The following is a 22,759-nucleotide window of genomic DNA, read 5'->3' as shown; positions in this document are numbered from 1 at the left end:
ACAATCGCGGACATGATCGCCATGTACATCGACGCTGAACACAAGACCTGGGACGCCATCTTGTCGTACATGATCTTCGCGTATAACACGGCAGTCCTGGAGACGACCAGAGCGACCCCGTTTAAGCATGTGTACGGCAGGGAGCCCACGACGAAGCTCGACGCAATGCTGACGCACGTAACTAACGAGGACAACCTTGACGTCGCTGCCTACCTGCAGCATTGCAGAGGAAGCCCGACGACTCGCACGTCTGCGTATTAAAGACCAACAGCGCACCGACAGCCGACGATACAACTTACGACGACGAAAAAGTACAACCCACGAGACCAAGTGTGGATTTGAACACCAATTCGCCGTCGCGGACTAAGTGAAAAGTTGTTGCGTCGAGACTTTGGGCCGTACAAAATCATTCGCCGCGCCGTACCACTGGACTATGAAGTCATTCCCGACGGAACGTCAGCATTACAACGGCGACGCGCATGCCCAGAAATTAGTACATGTTGTACGAATAAAGCCATATTACACGCGTTAAAGAATCTGTGGTGTTTAAACTTTGCAGGGTTTATGTTTAAGTTGCTTTGTTTTGGAACATCGAGGCGATGTTTTTTTAAGGGGGGGGGGGGGTAATGCCGCGAAACCATAGAGAAAGAGATTGGTAAAGAGCGGACACTCCCACAGGGCCACGCGGCCCATTTGACTGTAGTGCACCAAGCGGCCGGCGGCAACTACTTCCGGTCTTGCTGAAAGGCGCGTTATTTGAATACTAGCATGCGCTGCGTCCTTCCCTGCCCTTTTGGCGCATTATTTTGGTTTTACACGGTCTGCTAGTGTTTCTATTTATGTTCAGCATGCATAACAACATGAAAAATAGATTCCCAGTTCACTAAATTGGCCATCAACGCAGCTGCGCCACAGCCTTTGCAAAACAGTATTGCAGAAAAGACGTCAAGTGCTTTGTGAAATGAACATTTATTATGCTGCATATAAAACATACAAGAGACGCAACACATGTAGGCGGATGCATTGACAAAACTTTGCACACATAAGGCGATGTGCAAAATACAGAAAAATAAAAATACACAAGGCGAGAAACAGCACTTCGGTAGCGACAAAAAATAGCATAACGTTTATTTCCAAAATATGGCAAATGATATGTAACAAAACAGGCATTATACATAAACTACACAGTCTCAGTCCCGGCTACCTTAGAAAGGGTAACTTGTATTGTTCAGGGCGGAGAGAAGTACTGACACTTGGGGGAAATGCCACTCCGTTCACTCGTCGCATCTGCCGCGCTTCGGCTGCAGTCCGTGGGTCCATTCAGTGCTGTTGGAAAAGGAATGAACATGATGCAGAAGGTTGCAATGAAATATAAGGCCACTGCACCATGCACAAAATTGCATGTGGGTGCGTACTGAAGACTTGGTGAGCAGCAGTTATGGTCCAGAACAGAAAAGCTGTGATTCGTAAAATTGATACAAAAGCTACTGTTGCAACGTAGAGGTCGGGAAATGCAGGCTAACCGAACCTATCTGAAAATGCATTTCTACAGTGAGTGAAATAACAGCCACTAAATTAACAACATTCCTCAAGAGCACTGAACAGCTAGAGCAATGAAGCTTGCTGCATTATAAAACATTTCTCACTTTAACGTTGTCACGTTACATGCAACGCGACACCACGCAAAACTAGTTGTTCGCAAAACCGCGGCCGGCGGGCACGCCATGTTGGCTTTTCTTCATACGCGACTTTGTGAAGCGCAGAACACCGTGCTGAGCTAAACTGCCCGAAATGTCTCGCAGTTTGACAAGAATGAAACATTTCACACCTTGCGGTTGCCCTGTTAAACGCGACGCCAGGCAAAACTAGCCGTTCGCAAAATCGCCATGTCACGTCACCGCGGCGGTCAGCACGCCTTGTCATGCCTGTTACCTTGCCCTTCACTTGCGACTTTGTGAAGCGCAGTCGCCGCCGTACTGAGCTAAACTGCCTGAAATACTGCACAGTTTGACAACAAAGTCCCGGCCGGCATGGCCAGTGTAAACTGCTTGAAATGCAGCGTAGTTAAGCAAAAAACGTTGCTCACCTTGCCATCGTTCCAAACCGCTGTCGTTCCGCGCAGCAGCCCACAAGAGGTCTGTGCCGCACAAGCGCGGCGAGGCACGAGCACACAACCGCTCCCCTCGACAACTTCTTGTCTCCTAGCGCTCCGTCGGGCTACCGCTGCAGCGAGTGCCGTCGCGCGCGCGTCCGCGCATTGGTGCCGCCATTCATCAATCGACGGCAGCGCAAAAAGTCGCGCGTCATTTTCTGGGGCCAGTTTTCGCCGAGTGACCGCTCTTTACCAATCAATTTCTCTATGGCGAAACCTTCAAAACTGTATTTGTTGTTTTTTTAACAGCCGCCGGCATTCAGGCTTATCACTCTGATTCTGGACCGCGTATCAGTTCCGTAAACTTTGCTTGTTATTGCTCGATGTCGCGAGTCACACCTTTATCAGTTTCGTTGTAGCACAAGATGCACCGAGATCTGTCTCGAAGGTTCCGGCCACTCGGGTGTCTTTCCGCAATGTTCCAGCCCGTGCTGGTAGCTGTTTGCGACGTTATCTAGATTGTTCTGGGCAGCCTTTAAATTGAGCGTTGATGAGTGTGACGGACATTCTTTGTTCGACGATCGACCAGCACGTTTGTTGCTATCGCCGCCGCCGAGTTGCTTAGTTCTTTTGCGGTTGCAAGTCAGCCCAATAAAGAGGTAATTTAAGTACCATCAAGCCTGTGCCTTCATTTGTGTCAGCGACCCTGGTTACCACCACGTGACAATATTGAGGAAGGAATTAGACAACTCTGTAACACTAAATTTTATAAACACCTAAAAGCGGACCCCACTCTAAAGCATCAAAACTTCTTACAGGGACTCTAGATGAGCTCGCAAAAAGTGGGGACATCTTCTGCGATTATGCAAAGCCCTGACCGCCTCACACCCGTCGCCGGGCCGATTCTACATGCTTCCGAAAATTCATAGAAGGGTTAACCCTGGCCGCCCTATAGTATCCGTTATCGGCACAATCACAGAACCAATCTCCAGTTACATTGACACATTAATTGGACACATACCTGAAGCACACCTATCCCACATACGTGACACCAACCACTTCCTTCGCGAAATAGCAGGGGTAAATCTTCCTCAGGGGACCTTCCTTGTAACCTTAGATGTAGTCTCTCTATATACAAATATCCCGCATTCCGACAGAATCAAAGCTCTAATTGAGGCCTATAATCAGAATAGTGAGGAAGGACCCCAACTCCAGAAGTCCTAGAGGTATTGACGAAACTAGTTCTAGAATACAACAAATTTGATTTCGACAATGAACACTACTTACAAATTAACGACACCGCCATGGGTACAAAAATGGCCCCTAGTTATGCTAACATCTTCATGCATAGCATTGAATTTGAATTTTTACTTACTTCCCCTATTAAGCCCATCCTATACAAATGCTGCTTGGATGATATTTTCTTAGTTTCGACTGACACAGAACAATCACTCCTACATTTCATTGAAAACTTCAATCTCCTCCATCCTAGCATATCCTTCACGCACACATATTCCCAAAACAAAATTAAATCTGAAGACGTTGAAATTGCGGTTTATGAAGGTTCGCTCACCACTAGCGTATACAGAAAACCCCCGGTCCGACAACAATACGCACAAAGCTGTCGTCCTCATCACTCAAAAACAAGCATTCCGTATTCTCAGGCTCATCGATTCAAAAGAATTTGTTCCCAAGATCAGGATTTCGCACCAAACGCAAAACGTATGCGGAAAGTCCTGACTAAACAACGATACCCGCCAGATATTGTTGACGACGCCATAAAAAAGGCATATGAACTCAACCGAGAGGAAATACTGGAGGGACGTCCACGAGAGGAAAACATAGACCGTCGAACAAGCCTGGTACTCCCTACACGAGTAACCCCCCCAACGTGAACAGAATCCTAAAGAAACATTTCAACGTTCTAGAACAGAGCGATCGTCTCTCCAATACTTTCACGACTCCTCCCCAGGTTCTCTACAGACGACCGAAAAACATTCGCAACATCCTAGTCCACTGAAAAATAGGTAATAACCCGCGGTTGGGGTGCCGGCCTTGAGGAAAGAGTAGATTCCGGGTGTGCAGGCACATGCAGACATCAAGCTGCGCAACAAGCACAACGTCAAATTTTATGTGGAGAATAGATGGTAACTTTGATTGCGATGCCTCAAACGTAATATATCTCCTAGAATGCAATGTATGCCGAATGCAGTATATTGGCCAGACAGCTACCCCTATACGAATGCGGTTTAATTATCACCGTGCTGATGTCCGCTCTCTGCCCAACCTTCCTTTTTCAAAACATATCAACCAGAAACAGCACTCATTCGACTCAGTCAAACTAACAGTTCTTCAGCGGGGATTCAATAATACATGGAACGGGAGCAGCGTGAGTCATACTTTATGTATAAGTTTAGGACACTTAAACTGGGATAAATGAAAACAATGGGGCAATGTCGTCATTACGAGCCCTGCAAGTTTAATGCTAAGCACATATATCAATCATTATCACTTGACAGTTTTCCTCGCGTTTTTTTTTTATTTTCCCCCCTCTTTTTTTTCCCCCCGCTTGTTTGATACCCTCCACATCAAACTTCTCGTAAAAACCTTCATGCTTGGCGCTCACACCTTTAAGCGAAAACCTGAAAGTATCTCACCATTGTACTGTCCCACATATATTTTTTTTTCTTTTCTTTCTTTGAGGTTCATCTCTCGTCGAGAGTTGCTTACCGCTGTAAGCAGGCTCGAACTTTACTCGCAGCTGTATAAAGCAATTTTGCACTTATATATATATATATATAATTTTCTTAAAGTTCGTTCAGGAGCTTTGCATCCTTTAGAAAATGAATAACATTTTCACCTTCGATAATTGGATCTCGCAACAACAGGCTGGGATAGACAGGGATCTGTTCTGTATAAAAACGTGCAAAATTTTTTTTTCCTTCACTTCTTTAGTTCAGCGCACGAAAGTAGGACGTGGTTTATTGTTAGTTCACCTCCGCATCTTTCACAGAGAGGTCTTTCGTCTTTCATTAGAATGAAGCTGTGTGTCAGAATGGTGTGTTCGATGCCAAGGCGACATAAAATGACTTCGATGAAGCGTTTTTGGTGACTGCGCGATTTCCATTCTTCAACGATCTGCTTGACAAGGTGCAATTAATTATTTATTTTGTTGTTCCATGAGCTCTGCCATTTTGCTCTCAGTTTTCTCTTTACAACTCTTAGAACATCTTTATGTGGTATGTAGACTGGCTGTATTTTAGTATGACGGGCTGCTGCAGCACATGCATCAGCTCCTATTGCCGCTGATTCCAACGTTGCTTAGTACCCAACAGAGTTTAATTGTATGCCCCTGTGTTTCGGCGGCGATTATATTATGAATGATGTTTCCGATTAAAGGTTCTGTAGCATTTCTAAGATTTAATGCTGTGATAACGCTGAAAGTATCGGTATGGTAAATCCATGAACAACAAGAGCAACGATACATCAATAAAATAAAAAAGAAAAGCTCAACAGTCTGGTTATAACTTGGCTTATAAAAACGCTTTTTACATTTATTTATTTACCCCTAGGGCCCAAGAGCATTACAGAGGAGAGTTGGGGTGAACACAAAAAATAAAAAACCCAATACAGTAAAAAATAACACAAAAATAATTTGTCATTATACAGTAAATGATAACGACTGCGCAACAAGATATAAAAATACAAAATCAACAGCAACGCAGCCAAGCATAGATGTTTAACAAGAAAAAGCACCGAAAAACGGCAGCAAGAGTATGTTAAACACTGGAGCAAAAAAGGTTAGTAACAGCTGTACGTAAATAAACGGCATCTGTAATTTCGGCAATAGCACAAGGAAGGCGATTCCAACTGTTAGAAGTGTCTGGAAAGAAGGAGTCATGGCAGTATTTGGTGCGACATAATGGATTTCCTACTTTGTGACGGTGATCAATGCGTGAAGAAGTGTATGACGGTTGCGTTAGAAGTTTCTGTCTGAGATATGTATTATAGGAAAAAATCTTATGAAACAAACTTAGCCGAAGTACTCTTCTGCGTTCTGTTAGAAGAGGCAATGAAAGTGAAGATTTCATGAGAGTCACGCTAGAAGTGCGATAATAGTTAGACAATAAAAAGGAATATGCGCGATTCTGCACACTTTCTAGTTCAGTAATGAGTGAAACGACGCTTGGGTCCCAGACAGAAGCTGCAAACTCTAGTTTTGGACCAACAAATTTTTGCAAAGGAGAAGTTTTAGCGCGCTAGGACAAAATGAAAAGTTTCTTCTGAACTAGCCAAGAGTTTGGTTAGCATTATTAACTACGTGATGAACATGCCATTTCCATGATAAGTTATTAGTTATGTGAACACTTAAATATTTCTATGAAGAGACAGATTAAAGAGGACCAGTGTTGAGGTAGTACGAAGGGGCTGATGTGCTAACGCGAGTGGAACGCGTATGTTTACACATTTTTGTGTTAAGCTTCATATTCCAGCGCTGACAACATTCAGAAATTCTGCTAATATCGGATTGTAATATAAAGACGTCATGACCATTGTTAATTTTACGATAGATAACACAATCATCCGCAAAGAGACAAATTGATGAAGTAAGGTTTACCGGAAAGTCATTTATGTATGAGGAAAAGCAGGGGTCCCAAGCCTGAACCTTGCGGCAAACCGGAATCAACTGGGGAAACTTAGAGTCGGTATTATTTGCTGTAACGAACTGAGATTGATTAGCAAGAAAAGAGTGAAGCCATGAAAGCATCTAAGTTCAATCTGCTTAGTTTAAAGAGAAGCAATTCATGTGAGACTTTATCAAAAGCTTTACAAAAGTCCCGGCATATGCAGTCTGCCAACGAACCACCGTCAACAATGCAATGGAGGTCATGAGTGAAACATAGAAGCTGGGTCTCACAGGAGAAGGTTTTTCGAAAACCATCCTGAAAATTACTGAAAAAAGAATTAGTTAAAAAAATGTAGCATGATGAGAGAAGATGACCTATTCCATGATCTTGCATGGTATGCAGGTGAGCGATACGGGACGATGGTTTTTAGGACAGTGTTTATCGCCAGACATATGCAGAGGAATTACTTTTCCAACCTTCCAGTCATCGGGTAGGCAGCCTGTAACAAGCGACTGCTCAAAAGGTTTAGACAGTACATTGGATGAGTACGCCTTTGTATTTAACAAAAATTTCGAATTTATGTGGTCCTTTTGTATGTTGTATTTTCACATTTATTTCTGTACATCCAGCATGTATGATCCGGATACAAGTGTATTTCAATGTCGAGGAACCTCATAGTGGAGTTCCGCATTTCATGCGTAAATTCTAAACCTGCGAACACCGTTCTAAATTGCAGTAATACCGGACCAATATCAACCGACTTGATCCTACGGTAGGGCAAACACAGTAGAAAGGCATCCACATACCGGAAACATTCTACAAACCCAAAGGCTCTAGCTCATTTCTCAGCGCATGGTCGCATTTCGCCATGTACAGATTAGAAACCCTATGCAGATCCCGTCTCGTTGGCCCTACACTATGCCATCATGCTCGACAAACAAAGAAGTCATGTACAAACACAGTAATTCCAAAATTCTACACTGCTTCTTAAATTTTATAACCCCATATTAGTCTGTGCACTACTACACTGCTGTGAGTGCGGCTTTCTGCGGAATGTTATAATACATTTCTTTAACATCGATGCATAGGCATCCTGCAGGTTCATTTTGCTTGAAAAAATGCAATAATATCCTCCAATCCTGGCACCATGAACGGGTCATTGATGGGGAACGCGGACAGGTGTGCCTGAAGATACTTGGCTACATGCCTTTGCCATGTGCTCCGGTCCTCGACGATCATTCGGAACGGCGACTCTTCCTTGTGAGTCTTCAAGGCAAATAATGGTCTCAGTGAAAGCTCAGTACTTCCTTTCATCTCAATCTTTCGCTTATCAAGACCCATACGTCCACAACTCTTCGCCAACCCCCAAGCATACCTGGTTGAGGTGCTCCTCACAGAGGTCCGTTGCCTCGAAATTACTGTTGATGGCTTCCAGAGCTTTCCAGTCCTAGTCATCCTTCTTCATAACCACGAATCTTGGTGTCTTGTCTGATAGCAACCGAGTAAGATTCCTCTGATTCAAGGAAGACACTGTTTTTCCCTCGGCGCACCCTCTAGTCCTTGGAGTTTAGTGTTTCAGGATGCACTCCAGTCTTTCAGACACATGCGAGTCCTTCTAGTTAGCTGGCACCCGGTCCACGACGACTGCGTGCACCAAGATGATCAGCTGCAGAGGCTTCATGTGCTGCTGCGATGCTAACTTGGGGCCTTTTTCCAATGTAATGGTCACTATGCCTGGTAGCTGGCAGTCTTAAAGGTTGACCCAAACGAATTATTGCTGTTTTGTTTTATCTCTGCGTGGTAGCTTTCCGAGGGCTATATCCCATGGTTGCTCTCCGCTTTGCTCGGCCAAGTTCAGGAAGTACCTTCTCATGAGATGGGATGGGATGATCAAATCGGAGAGCAATAATGGAATGTAGCTCTAGGAAATACTACCACACAAGAGAAAAGCAAACGGCAATGATGCGTTTGGGTCAAACTTTCAGACTGCCAGCTACAAGGCATAGAGACCAAGACTCTGGATAAAGGCCCGAAGTTCGCACCGCAGCCACACATGAAGCCTCCGCAGCTGATCAGCATGGTGCACACAGAAGCTGATCGGGTGCCAGCTAACCAGAAGGACTGTCATGTGTCTGAAGGACTGCAGTGCATCCTGAAATACTCAAGACCAAAGAATAGAGGATGCGCCAAGGGCAAAACAGTGTCGTCTTGAAGCAGAGGAACCTTAGACTCTTGTTATCAGACAAGAAAGCAAGATTCGTGGTCATGAATAAGTGTGACTATGACCGGAAAGCTCTGGAAGCCATCAATAGTCATTTCAAAGCAACGGACCTTTGTGAGGAGCGCTTCAACCAGGTATGCTTGGGGGTGGCAAAGAATTGTGGACGTATGGGTCTTGATAGGCTAAGGGCTGAGGTGAAAGGAGGTCGTGAGCTTTCACTGAGACCATTCTTTGCCGTGAAGACTCACAAGGAAGTGTCTCCATTCCGAATGATCGTCGAGAACCGGGGCACATGGCAAATACATGTAGCCAAGTATCTTCAGGCACACCTAACCGCGATCCCCATCAATGACCCGTTCATGGTGCCAGGTTCGAAGGAAATTATTGCATTTTTCAAGCGAAATGATCCTGTAGGATGCCTATACATCGATGTTAGACATGTTTTATAACATTCCGCAGAAAGCCGCACTCACAGCACAAGAGGAGTGCGTAGACAAATATGGGGTTTTAAAATTTTAAAAGCAGTGTTTAAGAAGTGCATGTGGTTTTGGGAATTACTGCGTGTGTACATGACTTCGTTGGTTGTCGAGAATGATGGCATAGTGTACGGCCAAGGAGACGAGATCCGCATAGGCTGATGCATAGCGCCTTTGATTTCTAATCTGTACATTGCGACAGGCGACCGTACGCTGAGAAACGATCTAGAGGCCCTTGGGTTTGTAGAACGTTTCCGGTATGTGGATGACTTTCTACTTTGCCCTACCGTATTAGAGGACAAATATCAAGCGACTTGATCATACGGTAGGGCAAATAAAGTAGAAGGTCATTCACATACCGGAAACATGCTTCAAACTTAAGGGCCTCTAGCTCATTTCTCAGTGTACAGTCTCCTTTCGCCATGTACAGATTAGAAATCAAAGCCGCTATGCATGAGCCTACGCAGTTAACGTCTCGTTGGCCGTAAACTATGCCATCATGGTCGACAAACAACGAAGTGAAGTACACACGCAGTAATTCCAAAAAACCGCATGCACTAGTTCGACACTGCTTCTCAAATTTTATAACCCCATATTGGTCTATGCACTCCTCCACTGCTATGAGTACGGCTTTTTGCGAAATGTTATGAAGCATGTCTAACATCAATGGATAGGCATTCTACAGGTTCATTTTGCTTGAAAAATGCAAAGCTTTCCTCCGATCCTGGCCCCATGAAAGGGTCATTGATGGGGATAGCGGATAAGTGTGCCTTGAGATACTTGGCTACATGTCTTTGCCATGTGCCCCGGTTCTCGACGATCATTCGGAACGGCGACTCTTTCTTGTGAGCCTTCACGGTAAAGAATGGTCTCAGTGAAAGCTCACCACTTCCTTTCACCTCAATCCCTAGCTTATCAAGACCCATACGTCCACAACTCTTCGCCACCCCCAAGCGTACCTGGTTGAGGAGCTCCTCACGAACGTCCGTTGCCTTGAAGTGACTGTTGATGGCTTCCAGAGCTTTCGGGTCATAGTCAGCCTGGTTCATGACCACGAATATTGCTTTCTTGTCTGATAACAACAGTCTAAGGTTCCTCTGCTTCAAGGAAGACTCTGTTTTTCTCTCGGCGCACCCTCTATTCTTGGGTGATGAGTATTTCAGGATGCGATGCAGTGCTTCAGACACACGAGAGTCCTTCTGGTTAGCTGGCGCCCGGTCCTCGACTGCGTGAACCGTGTTAATCAGCTGCAGAGGCTTCAAGTGCGGCTGTGGTGCGAACTTCGGGCCTTAATCCAGAGTCGCGGTCGCTATGCCTGGTAGCTAGCAGTCTGAAAGCTTGACCCAAACGCATCATTGCCGTTTCCTTTTCTCTTGCGCGGTAGCTTTCCCATGGCTATATTCCATTATTACTCTCCGACTTGATCATCCCCTCCCATCTCATGACATTGTACTTCCTGAACTTGGCCGAGCAAAGCTGAGAGCAGCAATGGAATGTAGCCCTATCGGAAAGCTACCACGCAGAGAGAAAGGGAAACGGCAATGATGCGTTTGGGTCAACCTTTCATATTTCTAGCTACCAGGCATACAGACCACGACTCTGGATAAAGGCCTCAATTTCGCACCGCAGCCGCACATGAAGTCTCTGCAGCTGATCAGCAATGTCACGCAGTCGCGGACCGGGCGCCTGCTAACCAGAAGGACTATTGTGTGCCTGAAAGACTGCAGTGCATCCCGAAATAGTCAAGACCAAAGAATAGAGGGTGCGTCGAGGGAAAAACAGTCGTTCTTGAAGCAGAGGAACCTTAGACTATTGCTATCCCACAAGACAGCAATATTCGTGGTCATGAACAAGGGTGACTATGACCGGAAAGCTCTGGAAGCCATCAACAGTAACTTCGAGCCAAGGGACCTCTGTGAGGAACACTAACCAGGTACGCTTGGGAGTGGCGATGACTTGTGGACGTATGGGTCTTGATAAGATTAGTGATGAGGTGAAAGAAGTAGTGAGCTTTCACTGAGACCGTTCTCTGCCGTGAAGATTCACAAGGAAGGGTCGCGTTCCGAATGATCGTCGAGAACCAGAGCACATAGCAAAGGCATGTAGCCAAGTATCTTCAGACAAACCTATCCACGCTCCCACATCAATGACCCGTTCATGGGGCCAAGATCAGAGAAAATTATTGCATTTTTCAAGAAAAATGAACCTGTAGGATGCCTATCTATCGATGTTAAAGACGTGTTTTATAAGATTCTGCAGAAAGCCGCACTCACAGCAGTGGAGGAGTGCATAGACGAGAATGGGGTTATAAAATTTGAGAAGCAATGTGGAACTAGTGCACGTGGTTTTTTTTAATTACTGCGCGTGTACATGACTTCGTTGTTTGTCGAGCATGATGGCATAGTGTACGGCCAACGAGACGGGATCTGCATAGGTTCCTGAAAAACGCCTTTGATTTCTAATCTGTACATGGCAAAAGGCGACCGTACGCTGATAAATGAGCTAGAGGCACTTGGGTTTGTAGAATGTATCCGGTATGGGGATGACTTTCTACTTTGTTTGCCCTACCGTATATTCAAGTCGCTTGATATTGGTCCTGTATAACGGATATTTATAACGGTGTTCGCAGGTTTAGAATTAACGCATGAAATGCCGGAAAACTCCACTATCAGGTTCCATGACATTGAAATTCACTTGTGCCCGGATGATACATGCTGGATGTAAAGAACTCAATGTGAAAAGCCAATAATGAGATATGACACATGTCAATCTAAGCTTGTAAAAAGGAGTGTAGCACACTCTTCCCTCCGGCAGTGCGTTAAGAAATCATGCGATCTCGAAATGGGAAGAAGTGTACATCTGCAAGTTGACAGGCTTGCCGCAAGTGGCTTCCCCGAACATTTGATTGGTGCAACAGTAGAGAAGTTGATGAAAGAGGTAATGGGACCAGAAACTGGGAAAACGAAGGAAAAAGAAAGGGCGAGGCCAGTCGTGGTAACGTACGCAGACAAGGTATCGGACCGACTTAAGAAATTTGCAGCAAAACATGGAACCCCCCTTGTTTTTTCACCCCCCCCCCCCGACGCTAACCTGAATGTGCAGAAAAGTTAACTCCCGGAATAGGAAAAAGAGAGTTAGCACAACATGCGGAATCGACCACCAGAAGAAGATCATAAACTGTGATAAGTGTGTTGTGTACAGCATCCCTCCGTCATGCGGCAGGAGATACATCGGCAAGACGGAAAGTTGCATAAAAATAAGATTGGATGAACATAGCAGGTACTGCGGCAAAAATAACTACCCAAGCAACCTCACCAAGCACGTTATAGCTGTAAAACATGCATCCCAATATTCGAGGAAACAGCTGTAATCGGACATTTCACAGACCGGCGATAAAGAATAATCTTTGAAGCATATGAAATGTCACGGGCCGCTTCCACGGAATGCGTAAGCGATCCGTCGATAGCGCTGACGTGAAGAGAGATGCAGCTGTTAACAGGCAGCGTGATGGAAAGCGGTGCTTCAAGGGTTAGGATTTGATGAATTGCACTTATAAACTTGTTTCTGACACGTGTTTGTACATGTTTTCTTTGTATGTGTTTGTATAAGGATAGAAGTACTTGTAAGAAACAGTTGAAAGTTCGCGCACGTTCCAGTCTTGATTTGTGTTAGTGAATCGTCTTGAGTAAAATTTCAGCACGCCAGCGTGTGTTGGTTAACACTAGATATAACACACTGGATGATGATGAGACAGTGCGGGGTGGTTCAGTGATAAGTTATGATAGATTAAAATCTGCACACATGTGAAGATCGTAACTGCATTTGGTCGAGAAAGGGCTAGGATAAGCAGATGAGTTTGACCACACAATGGATAGGTAGTTGAAATCGCTGAATAAAATGAAAGGAACATCAAGAAAGCGTACAACAATCATATTGATAGCATAATGTAGTTCATCTACAAAAGTACGGCCATACGATGGTGGCTGGTAGCAAATTCCCAAAATCAGTTTCTTAAGAGACACACGAAGTTCGACCCATATCATTTCCAAATCGGTCACAATATTCACGCATGACGAAACAAGGTGGTCAGCAACTGCAATCATAACACCTCCGCCACATGGCTGCCCTCTGTCAAATCGGTATATATTAAATCTTTTTTTGCAAATCACATGTTCAGTCATCAACCTTTGACGAAAGCCACTTTTCGGTTATGAACACAATATCAGCGTCAGCTGAATCAGCAACAGAGATAAGTTCATCGCACTTCAGTAGAACACTTCGTATGTTGGTGTAAAGAACTGAAATGGGATGTGCAGTCAAAGATGCCAATCCACTGCCCCGCACACAGTCCTATGTGGCGCTACCTTCTGGCGTCGTAGCCTGACCAGTGGAAGATTTTTTTTTATCTGCAGGCCAGGAATCTCGAGATTGCGACTGGAAAGTGTTAAAATTCAAAAATTTCGGGTCTCTGATAAGAGCATTAGACACTGTCGCAAATGTAGCGAACATCGTCGGTAAAAGCATGATCATAGCTCAGTTTGACCTCATAACCCTGTCATCGAAGATGTGAAGAAGCATCCCAAATTCTTTTCCTAATAGCACGAACATTGGGTGAAAAATCTTCAGTTATGTAATAATCAGACCCTCTAGGTTTTGAGACATTTTTCATGACCAAAGACTTTTCCCGGTCCAGTAGCTTGATAATAACTAGGTGTGGATGCTCTTTCCGCTTTCGACCGAGTCTGTGGCAACGCTCTACGTTAGGGGGTTTGAGGTGGCTGACACTGCTCGAACGTCGTCTTCGTCAAAAACTACCGAGATTCTTCTTTTTCCTTATGCGCATATCAGCGCATGGATCGCCTAACGTAACACTACCCGCCGGCTGAAAAGAACCGTCCCGGTGCGTACTAGCGTCCAAACCAGGGTTCGTGTAGTAGGGCTTTAGGCGTGCCACGTGAACCGTTTTGGTGCGTGATGTAGAGGTATGGCGTGCGGAATGCAAGGGCACAATTTCGTATGTCACTGCAGTGACTTGTTAAATACGGTAGGGTCCTGTATAACGGGGCACATTTTTTTCCCAGAAGCCAACGCGGCGAGCTGGGTTTCAAAGCAGCACGAGAAACCCGCAAGTATAATGGGTGTTGCGATGACAGAAATCACAGCGAAGTTTCTGGGAGTGCTGGGAGGCTGCGAGTCGGTTGCGAGAAACAACGCGGGCCGCATCAGCTCGGGCTATGGCGTCACGAGCATGAGCTGGCAGTGGTGACAGAAGGAAACAGGCTGTCAAATTGAAGCAGAGGTTCACGGCCGTATAGAAGATAGAAGGGGCAGTTGCCAGTAGTGCCGTGACGCGACGGATTGTATGCAAATGTCACAAACGGCAGCATTATGTCCCAGTCGCAGTGATCATCAGAAACATACATTGACAGCAAGTCATTCAATGTCCGCTTAAGGCTCTCGGTAAGCCCGTTCGTCAGTGGATGGTAGGCAGTTGTCAAAGAATGACGAATGTTGCACAACCTTAGGATCTCGTCGACTATACGCGCAAGAAAGCAACGGCCACGATCGGTGAGCAGTTGGCGGGGAGCTCCATGGACGAGTATAACATCGTTGAGGAGGGAAAGAGCGACATCAGTTGCTCAACAGGTTGGTATTGCTCGTGTGACCGCGTAGCGTGTGGTGTAATCAGTGGCCACCGCAATCCATTTCCTCCCCGGTGCGGACAGTGGAAAAGGCCTTAAAAGATCCAGACCCACTCGAGAAAATGGGTCTATATGGATGTCGACCTTTGCAGAAGTCCAGCTGGTAAAACTGATCGTTTTCCGGCGTTGACAGCCGTCACAAGAAGCCACGTAACAGCGGATTGCGCAGTATAGGCCTGGCCTAAAGAACCGACCGCGCACACTGTCGTATGTGCGAGAGACGCCTAGATGATCCGCTGCGGGAACGTCGTGAAGCTGTTCAAGGACGGCTGTGCGTAGGTGCTGAGGGACTACTAGTAGAAAGCCGGGCCATCAGATCACATACTGTGCCGGTATAAGCTGCCGTCATGGGGCGCAAACAAACGAAGGGAATGGTCATGGCGATCGGCGCTAAGGCGATTGACAATTTTGCGAAGCTGAGGGTCTTGGCGTTGCTCACGGCGAATATTGGAGAAGTCAGAAATAGAGAGCACGCAAGCATCATTGTCACAATCAAGTTGGCTTGGTGGGTCGAATGGATGATGGGAAAGGGACCACTGAAATATTGTACTCCTGAAGGCGCAAGGCCAACGCCCAAGGGGACCAGTAGGGTCTTTGAGTGTAGAAAGCCAACACAATGCGCGGTGGTCAGTGACTACTGTGAATGGCCACCCATACAAGTAAGAGCGGAACTTCGTAATGGCCCAAACTGGGGCTAAGCACTCACGTTCAGTCAAGGAATAATTCTGTTCGGCCGCAGAGAGGAGTCGAGTCGGCTGACATAGGCGATGACGCGAGAGGAAACGAGCTGATGTGTTGCGAGAACGGCACCAATTCTATCCCCACTTGCGTCAGTGCGTACTTCTGTGGGCGCTGACGGATTGAAGTGAGCCAATACCGGCGGACCGGTTAGGCGGCCAATAATAGCTGCGAAGGCGGCCGATAGTTAGTGGCCCCAGGAAAAGGAGACCTCTTTTTTCGGAAGCTGCGTAAGTGGGCGGGCAATTTCCGCGAAGTTTGGTGCAAATCGCAGGAAATATGAGCAAAGTCCGAGGAAGCTATGCACGTCGCTGAGAGATTTCGGGATAGGAAAACCACTTACAGCGCGAATTTCGCGAATTTTGTCGGGGTCCGGCTGGATGCCATGGGTGTTGACTAAATATCCTAGGACCTTGGTTCCCTGCCTCCTAAGCTACACTCCTTGGAGTTCAACTGAAGGCGAGCTCTTCGGAAGACGCCAAGAATAGCCGAAATACGATGGAGGTGGCCCTCAAATGTTGATGAAAATACGATGACCTCATCGAGGTAGCACAGACATGTGTTCCATTTGAACCCGCGTAGTAACGAGTTCATCAAGCGCTCGAAGGTCGCAGGGGAATTACATAAGCCGAAAGGCATCACCTTGAATTGATAGAGGCAATCCGGGGTGACAAAAGCACTTTTCGCGATCTCTGTCGTCAACAGAGATCTGCCAATATACAGAACGGAGGTTAACGGAGAAGTATTTGGTACCATGCAGGCAGTCGAGGGCGTCTTTGATCCTTGCAGGAGGGTACATGTCTTTCTTTGTTATCTTATTTAGGTGTCGATAATCTGCGCATAACTTCCAGCTGTTGTCTTTTTTTTAATGAGTACTACCGGAGACGCCCAGGGGCTGCTCGCCGCCTCAATAATGTTGCTGGCCAACATTTTCTCCACTTATTCTTGAATGATCCAGCGTTCGCAAAGAGCAACTCTGTAAGGCCGTAGATGAATAGGGCGGGCATCTCAGTATCGATGCGATGTGTAACGACAGACGTTTGGCCCAGGGATCCGTGACCGAAATCAAAAATGTCGCTGTATGACCGCAAAAGGCCGGCACAGGCTCTGCCCTATTCGGGACGCAGGCCAGAGGCAACCATAGCTGAGATGCGGTTCTCCGGGCTTTGTGACGGGACTGGTTGGGCAGGCACCTCGGCGTCATGGTCAGACAGTACTGCTGATATAGTAAAGCTGGACAAAGGTGAGAGCTCGGCAAGAAAACTTCTCTCCGGGAGAACTTGCGAAGACATGCTGAAGTTGATAAGGGGAATGTAGGTGTGGTTATTCGCGACGTGTACAATGTTATAAGGTAGGACGATGTTGCGCTGTAGAGCGACGTCGGTGATGGGGTTGACAATGAAGTCGCCGTCAGGAAGGGAAGGAAAAGGTTACATGGGCACGTATACTGCCGCCTCGGGAGGTAGGCGAGTAAATGTACTAGAGCGGAGGCGAGGCTGGGAATGGTCAGCACTAGGGTCGTGAACACAATGGACCAGGGCTAGGCGCAGACGTCCGGAGGAACAGTCAATAAATGCGGAATGGGCTGATAAAAAGTATAGGCCTAAAATGAAGGCTTGAGGACAAGTAGTAAGGACGGCGAAGAGCACAGGGACGTGGTGGCCGGCGATGCTAGCGCGCGAGGTGCCCATTCCGATGATGGTAGCAGTGTTGCCATCAGCAACACGAACTGCAGAGGTGTTAGCGGACGTAAGAACTTTTTTGAGGCGTTGGCGGAACGAAGTGCTAAGGACTGAAATATGGGCTCCAGTGTCAATGAGAGCGGGAACAGGGACTCTATCTACGAGGGCATTGATCAAATTGCTGCGTGGTGCGATGGTCGAAACATAATTGGCTGTCCGGGTTGGTAACACAGCGCCACGTGCGGGTGCTGCGTTCCCTAGTTTCCCGAGTAGGGGCCTTGGTACTTTCGGGACAAGCTGCGGCGAGGAGTAGGTGATCGGGAAGGGTAGGCTCGAGGCGATGGCGAACGGCTAGGACAAGGAGACAAGGCTTTCACACAACAGGCCTTTCCTGCAGGCACCAGCAGCCGACACTGCTTGAACGTCGTCGTCGTCTTCACCAAAAACTACCGAGATTCTTCTTTTTCCTTCTTATGCGCATATGAGCGCATGGATCGCCTAACGTAACAATATTGTTGCGACTGGATCGGTTATCATGGTCCTCATTCTTTTCAACCAACCGAGCCACAGTTCTAGTTAGTGTTTTAATTTCGGAACGCGCTAACTGTTAAGCTAGATGGTGACGCTTCAAGTGCAGCCACGCGGGTTTCAAGCGTATCAAAACGTGAGTTCACGAATGCTTGGAATGGCTTAATATTGCCACGGTCCTCAGCCATATGCTTGCGTCGTTCAACAACTTCGGCATGCATGGTCACAATGTTATCAGTTTCAGTTGGACATGTTACAGCAGCCGATTGTTGAGCGGTCTTTGCAGAGCACGTGGACAGTACAGAAGTGCTGTAATAGGCTCATTACATTTTGATGAGTTTCCGGGCTTCGTTGGGGGGTCAGATTAAGGAGGTCCTGGATTGAGCTCCACGTCTCCACTCAACAATAGGTGGCTGATATAATACATGGCGTTCGAACACAAACCAACTGCGTCTTGTGGGCAAAGAAACAGCAGCAATGATCGATTGTCTGATCTTAGGCACCGAGTATTCTCAAGATAACATACCTGCACAATGAAGAGACAGTGCTTTAGCATTGTGTCACAGCCGCTGTTGCTTTGTCCACTGAAGAACGAGATCTCGTATGGCGCTTTTAAGCTCTTGGCTGGTGACGTCGCGCTGCTCCCGAAGTCGACGGTGCGCTCACAAGCACCAAAGTTCCATGGAACGCTCAGGAGCCAAGCCGTTGATCCACCCGGCAAGCCGTAGCTATCGCACACAGGGGCGATGCACTGGCGAAGGTTTCAGCATGCTGCTCGTAAGTCGATGACCCGTCTGCGAAGCATGCGCAGATGACGCCACTTGGAGTATTGTTCCATGAAGCCAGCTTGACGATGCATCCAAGGATCTGCACAGGAAGATACAGTACTTTAGCACTGAGTCACAGCCGCTATTGCTTTGACGTTATTATTGAAAAACCTGGACACTGATCTGTTTTAACGCATGAGGGCCGTGAGTTTCATATAGTTATAGCTGAAAACAGAAGGTTTTGCTTGTCATAGATAGTGTTAATTATGGGCAGTAGCAAATTGCCGCAAAATTTGGTCAGATTACTGTTTATGAACAAAGATGAAAAAAGAGCAGTAATTACAATATCACCATTAGCAGAACTGTTGTGGCGAGGCAGACTCAACAAAGAAAGGATAATAAGATTCCGGTATAGGGGGAGGGGGGGAAGTGGACTGAGGAAAGCTAAATATTCGAACTGCACTATTTTGTAAATGATGAAAGCTTGATATATCAATGAGATATGCAGTTCCCCAAGTTGATACGCAGTATGTTAATTGATTGTGAATATGTTAAAAAAAGTGCCCGGGGGATATGTTGCTGAAAGTAATGATGAGTTCTAAGAAGCACCCCAATACAAAAAGCCCATTCTGACAATGATTCCGAGTGCATACTAAATCTCAGATGTTCGTCTCGTGGGACACTAAGAAATGTAGTGCATTCAGAAAGTGGTATAATTTGGTTATCCAAATAAAGTAGAGCAATATTAATCGCTTGTTTATGATTGCGAATTAAACATCGTAAAATTTCCTTTTCTTTAAAGGATTGATTTCAATCTGGTTACCTGAAACCAGTCAGCTGTAAGTTTTAGTTCAGCTTCAATGTTTTGATTAGATCATTTATATTTCTGTCACTAGTATATAATGTAGTGTCATCAGCGTATAAAATGCAGTTAGATTTGGTGAAATAACCAGAAAAATTCTTGATGCATGCTAAAAAATACAGTCGTCCTAAAATTGAACCCTGGGGCATACATTGGTTAATGGATGCTGGGTGCAATAAAATGTCGGCCAAGCTTATTATTTCGAAATGATCAGTAAGGCAACTGAGTAATAATATGTTAAAGTTCGGCCAAAGGTTCCCAGAGACTCCAGTTAGGAAAAAAGAACGGTGTTGTTAATTGGCAAGTCCTCTGGAAGTCATCGACACCGAAATGTTTAGAATGCATTATCATTTAAGCTCGCACATAGCTGAACATTCTGCAACCAGCGCACAAGCGAAAACTGGTTCGCACGAAGAGAAAAAAAAGAAGGAAAGTAAAAGGAAGAAACGGAGAAATTACAAAAGACGCTCATAGGAGGAGGGCACAAATTGTATATGAAAGCAAAAAAATAGTACCGACAAAAAAAAAATCAAAGAAAGACGGAAAAAAAGAAACTGGAGGGAAAGGTGAATATACAAGAGGAAACGAAATTATAAGTGAAAGCGCGGAGAAACTAACGATTAACAGATAAAGAACAAAGCGAATTAAAACTGAAACGAAAGCCACACTGGAATGAAGTGAATGGAACAAAATTAAGAAACGGCGAGTCTGAAATTTCATCTACATGCGGAAGGCGTTTCCTCGACATATCCAGCGTTCTTTAATCTTTTTCAACGTTGACATTTTTGCTTTCCGGGTAAACATATCCCCAATGACTACCTTTTTGAGAGGTGGGAGTAGCGTTACAAATAAACGCTGAAAACCTCATTTAATAAATAATAGATGGCTAGATGGGCCGATGCGATGAACAATCATAAGCAGGGTGAGCTTTCGGGAGAAGGCTTTTGCATTTTATGTTGTTTTTGTTTGATGGCGTTACATTCAGGCATGGCTTCATGGTAATTCGTCTGGATGTCTTTATGGTGCACTAAGGCCTTTTTTTTTTTTTGCTGTGGCTGTTTGACATTTGGAGCATTTACCCTTCGTTTTATTTTGACTGGATTTATGGCTGACTAACCATTGTTATGCTTTAATATTGTGTGCACGTTTCGCTTTCTTTGGCGCGCCGCGTCCGATCAGCAGGTGACGCGCGTTCACTTTCAGCCAATCCAATCTATACAAAGTCTATAGAGTGCCCTGGTGACGCAAGGGCAGTAATTGGGAAAAATCCAGCCCTGCCTTTGGAACGACGCATCTTGTCAGTGTGTCCGCGCAGTGGGATTTCTCTTTTCGCGCATGGGGAGAGTCAATCATACTAAACAGGAACCCGGCCCCGCGGGCTGCACGCGTGAGAAGCGCTATTGTACCCAAACGGGTAGAAAACTGATGCAGAGTGGCCGTCAACATGAAGCACCGCATCGTTGTAAATCTTCTCGCGTGTCGCTTAGCATTGATTCGCGGACCAGTTAAATGCAATGGCGTTCCACAGGTGCATGATCACGCGAAAGCATTTTCCCGCTAAGTGTGATTGACACTGTACGCTTTCCTATTCAGCGTTTTATTTTTTTTACCCCGGAAATGACCATTACCCTAGACTGTGCATGTTGCCATAAACTAATGCGCATAAATGGACAGGGTTATGTGCATCGGTGTATTATCATCTACCTGTCTCGTGGGATGATACGCACTTATCTTTTCACGCAGTATTATCGGCATGGTTTAACTGCATGATAATGAAGCAAAAGCGATATACTGCATCTGAATCTGAACGCCGGCCGTGGATAGCTTCGGCTACGTCAGTCACCAAGAATGTTCGAATGCATGTTTATCGACGAAGCACCGATATTTAGAAGGTGTTGAGTGCAACTCTAGTTAATATCTCTTTTCTCTGTGGCCTGGGGCTTACCAAACCACAGAAAAGTATTTGTAAACCAAACGATACTATTTTTCGGCATCCGCTTTGTTCCTCCGGTCACTGAGCTCGATACTCGTGTCTATTGAAATAGTGTACACGAAATCTATGGGCATAATAACGCAAATGCCTTACTAGCCCCATAATGCGAAATCCGTCTGCCATTGCTGTAGTTGTACTAGATGCAGTTGGGATTGTCAACAGGCGACGGGGTTCATAACGATGGCATACGGCATCACTAATGAACCTCCATGTAGTGGAAGATTTCACAACTTCTATATCAAACATGTGTTCCATTTGCAGTATTCCGGGTGGTGCCATCCTATTTCTTTTACCCTTCAGAACGCCGTCGCAAGCCTAGTTTGCGATTGAAATCAAAATGATGACATATGCCATACCCTCTTTATCAAAAGTAACAATACATGCGCGAACGGCCGGCGCGAGCAAGAGCGCGGTCGTGAGGTGGCATTGCGTTTGCGGGAGCCTGCTGGCGAGTGCACATTCAACAGCAGCTACGCACGGAGAGGCTGAACGGGTTTATGAGACTCGAGGAACGTTACAGCTGAAGAGAAAGAATGGCAACGAAATATTCGCAGTTGATTGGCACAGAATAGGAGCGAAAAATGGCGTTGCCCCTCGTAACCGCCGATGACCTCTCACATCCACGTATTAGCGGCATTTGAATGCAAGAACTAAAACGTTTAAGAACGTCGTCGTAAACAATGGAATCGACAGATTTGCGATGTGGCTCCAGCACTGGCCAAGCGGCGCCCGCGCACCCGTCATGATCCATGTCCAGTCACAGAATATCAAAAATTAGTCTTAGCTACTGTCTTTTCTGTCCACCTTTTTGAACAGCCGTGTTAAAACCCGCTACCATCAGGTCAGCAAGCCCGCTAAGTTCTTAAAGTATTAACTTGAGTTGTGTGGAGCGCGGAAAGCAGCGCAGTGAGAGAGACATCTTTCGCGTTCGCAAGAGCCTTTTGCGCACCAGCGCATGAAAATATAACCAAGTGTAACCCAGTTACACACACGCACACAACCAATTTAGTGGAAGGCATACATAGTCTGTTAAATTTTCATGCGCTAGCGCGCGAAAGGGCTCCTGCGAA

The sequence above is a fragment of the Amblyomma maculatum genome, chromosome 10, assembly GCF_055883805.1.
Source record: "Amblyomma maculatum isolate TAMU_Amacu chromosome 10, ASM5588380v1, whole genome shotgun sequence".
NCBI classification, from domain to species: Eukaryota; Metazoa; Arthropoda; class Arachnida; order Ixodida; family Ixodidae; genus Amblyomma; species Amblyomma maculatum.
Note: the sequence above shows the minus strand (reverse complement) of the source record.